Source organism: Phyllostomus hastatus, unplaced genomic scaffold, assembly GCF_019186645.2.
Source record: "Phyllostomus hastatus isolate PE091 unplaced genomic scaffold, TTU_PhHast_1.1 phas_scaffold_39, whole genome shotgun sequence".
In the NCBI taxonomy this organism is placed as follows: Eukaryota; Metazoa; Chordata; class Mammalia; order Chiroptera; family Phyllostomidae; genus Phyllostomus; species Phyllostomus hastatus.
The window spans coordinates 32,986,033-32,990,167 of NW_025334028.1; positions in this window are offsets into that span (position 1 = coordinate 32,986,033).

Below are 4,135 nucleotides of genomic sequence, written 5' to 3' on the forward strand. Positions count from 1 at the left end.
ACAGTCATGAAGGAGCCCTCAGGGAAGGACTTGGGGGGCTATAGAAAAAGAAGGTGATGGACCCTCAACCCTCAGCTTTGACATAGCCTGAATCATCATTCTGTTTGCAAGAAGTCTCCTAGTCTCTTGGCTGCCTTACTTCCCCTGCCTGACTTAAGCCTGAAATAATGACAGAGAACAGTGCAGCCCTGTGCTGGAAAAGGCAGGTTCCCAGGGGTGATTAAGCCCAAGAAAAAATGCATAAAATCCTGTGAAACCTGCTTTGCTAAGAATGGCCTCAATTTTCTGATAAGGGTACAAGCATGCAATGAATTTGTTCCCCAAAGTTTTATAGCCCTTTAGCCAACTGACCCTGACTCAGAATAAGCTCTCATAGTTCTTTGAATGTTATCTATTGTTTGATCCTTACTGCCTGACAATGATTGATGAGCTTTACCTGTATTCCTGTGCAAATTGAACCCAATAAAAGCCCATTGAGGAACAGGCTCCTGTTCCTTCTCCTTTGAGAGATCCACCACCTTTCCTCCCCAAGAAGATCATGTGTTGGTAGACTTATTCTCAACCATGGCGGGGGGGGGGGGGTTGCTGAGGGCAGAGCCCCCCTGACAAATAACTGCTCAGATTACTCTTATGTTAGGACAAGAATTATAATCTTCTACAAAGTTGTGTCTGGCCCTGCTGGTGTGGCTCAGTAGATTGAGTGCCACCCTGCAAACCAAAAGGTCGCAGGTTTGATTCCCAGTTGAGGACATATGCCTGAGTGGTGGGCCAGGTCCCCAGCTGGGGCCATGTAAGAGTCAACTGATCAATGTATCTCTCACAGATTGATGTTTCTCTCCTTGTCTTTCTCCCTCCCTTCCCCTCTCTATGAAAGTATATGAATAAAATATTTTTAAAAAAATAAAAATAAGCCCTGGCTGGCATAGCTCAGTGGATTGAGCGTGGGCTGGGAATCAAAGTGTCCCAGGTTCGATTCCCAGCTAGGGTACATTCCTCGGTTGCAGGCCAGAACCCCCAGCAACCGTACATTGATGTTTCTCTCTCTCTCTCTATCTCCCTCCCTTCCCTCTCTAAAAATAAATAAATAAAATCTTTTTTAAAATAAATAAATAAATAAAAAGTTACTTCTGAGGAGAACAAATATTTCTTTAACTAGCCAGAGATAAACAACTATAAGGGTGTATTATCCAAATGGCAGCCACTAATCACTAAAATTTAAATGAACTGAAACTAAAGATTCAGTCCATCATTTACACTTGGCCACATGTCAAGTGCTTGATAGCCACCTGTGGCTTGGTGGCTCCCACATCAAATGGCACAGACACAGAACATCGGCATCATCTCCGCGAGTTCTTTTGGCCATCACTGCTGTGAGAACAAGCCTCCAAACAGAGGACAGTAGGTAGATTTAAAACCAGTTTTATCGCTTTATTGGGGAAGAAGTAAATACATGGTCTTCTCTCAGAGTTTGAAAGAAATGCTGCTTGCCCCATGCTGAGCTCAGTCAGAAAAGTTGAATTATGCTGTCTTACCCTCACATTTAGGATGTAATCCAGTAAGACTCAAATGGACAGTCTGTAGTTACCTAAACACCTAACTTTCAACTAACAACTAATGAGAGTATAAGGAATCCAGTTATAAGAGAAAAATATACCCTTGACAAACTGGGAGATGTTTAGTTTAACATTTCAGTCCTCTCTTAAATATCAGTGGCCTCTTCTAACAAAAAGCATCAGTAAGTTCTAAAGCCTTCTAAGGCCTCTGCATGGCGGATGTGGGCTGTTTTTAAACTGCAGCTCTGCAAGTTCAAATAGGTATGACAGTTTTGGAAAGGAGAGAGAGGGAAAAGATGTTTCAGTTGAAAACTTTAGGAACTAAAGGATGCAGATGTTTTTACACTAAAATATAACCAAAACAGAGAGAGGAAAAAAACACTTCTTGCAGAGGAATTGATATAGAATCCTTAATGATTTTATGCAGAAGGTTTTGAACTTGGGCCACATGATTGCATTTATTTTCCTATAGCTGCTAGATAAACAGGGATGTGTGTTTTCATGACAAAAGTACTTCCTTGAATTAAAAAAGTATGGAAATCATTTACTGAAGTAGAAAATTCCCCTACGCACTTGTGTTTGTGCACATGCTGGATACATTTTCACATGTGAGGGACAACTCTGGGAGAAGGCAAGCTTCAGTGGGAGTCGCAGAATTCTCAGTAAATGCTCCACCCTGCATCACCTCATCGCTAGAAGATATTCAATAGCAAAGCAAAAATCACAGAGCCACAGTGCTGACTAGCTTGAGGAAGTGAGAGAACAAAATAACAAACTTTAAAAAACAGAAAGCAACTGCATAAATCTAGAGTGAGATCAAGAAAAGAAGCTTGCTCGCCCTGACTGGTGAGGCTCAGTGGGGTGGGCATCCTCCTGCACACCGACAGCAGGCTGGTTCAATTCCCGGTCAGAGCAGGTGCCTGGGTTGCAGGCCAGGCCAGGTGCTGTGTGGGAGGCAACCCACAGACTGATGTTTTTCTCCCTTGCTTTTTCCCTCCCTTCCCCTCTCTCTAAAAATAAGTAAAACCTTCTTTTTAAAAATTATGCATATAGCATGAAAGAAATAAAAATCATATTTCTGGATGAAAAAGGAAAATAAAGAGAAATTTCCACTCCTTTCCCCCTTAATAAATTAAAACTGATACTTTTAATGCCCTCTGGAAATTGGCATAGTTCCTTATACATAAAAGCATTATTAATGTTCTTGGCTATATTGGTATAATTGTTACAGGAAAACTCCCAGAAACTTGGTTCTTCTCACCAATGCAGTAAAGAATTGAAGATCATCGAGTCTGTTAACATGCACGCAAGTTTTATTGGTGATCTGTCCTCTTGAAAGACAACCGACCTAGTTAAGGTGGGGGCGGTGGACTGAAAGGCACAGGTTCAGAGTGAAGCAGGGTAAGGGCAGTGAAGTTAAGGGCGGCCAAAGGCCAGGATGGCAAGCCACGCTTGGCCAGAGGCCAGGTGGCGAGAGAGCCAAGAGCGCCAAACTCCAGAGTCCTTTGACCTGAGGACTCACACAGTCGGCCGGATGGGGGAGGGTGAAGAAGTTACATATTGATCCACAAGTAAAGGTGGTGTGCAAGCTTTCCAGGATGTGGGTGTGAATACCCAAAGGTATTAATGGGCTTGTTCCTTTAGACCCTATGGGTCCTTTCAGTCCTTTCAGGCCTTGGGATGAAAACAGTGTCAAAGTCTTACTTCCCGAACAATGGAAAACAGACATAGAATTTCAAGGACTGCTGAGTCAGTAGGTGGGACATATATTGCTTCTCCTCCCTGCCTTTGTTTGCTATCTATCCTACCTAATATAATCAGTATAGTACAATACATGATTGAATTAAATATATACGTCTGCTTTAGCTAAAGAAAAGAAATCTACCCTACTCCTCGCTCCCCCACCCCATGAATATCTCTGAAAATCGGCATCCAGCAGCAGGGACACTGATTAGAGCACCTCTTTGCTAGAATTGGTACTGTAGACACTTTAACGATGCTGGCTGTTAATTTTCAATAATTTTTAACTATTCCCTCTCTCTAATTTGTTAGAAGTGTTTTGTCTTGAGAGAGGTTTAACACAAATGTATTTTCTTCTTCAAGGACTATACTGATCTTTAAATATGCAAACCTCAATGGGAGGGGAGAGACATCCTCATAACTGCTGTTTGCACTACAGAACACAGTGGAAACTCATTCCCCACAAGTTATCTGGCCCCGTGGCCCAAGTGGGACTGACTCCTCTCTAATCCCACCCTCCCGCCCTGCCGCCACCGTGCAAGTGTTCTGGACCTTGGGTGCTGGGACCCCCAGCCCAGAGGAAGCACCATGAGCCCTTCCCCTTCCTGTTATCCCTGAACATACACTGGTCCCAGATTTGTTCAGGCAATGTACTTGTTTCTGTTGGAGAGGTCGGAGGGCAATCAGGAGGCCAGAGAGGCTTCAGGCAAATACTTTCATCATGAGTAATATTTCAGTGCAAAAATTCAGGGCCAGCTGGTCTCACTGATTCTTAACCTTTTGATGTAGGTTGTTCCTGTAAATTAGTTGTTCCAACTTTCCCGGGAATGTGATAGGAATGG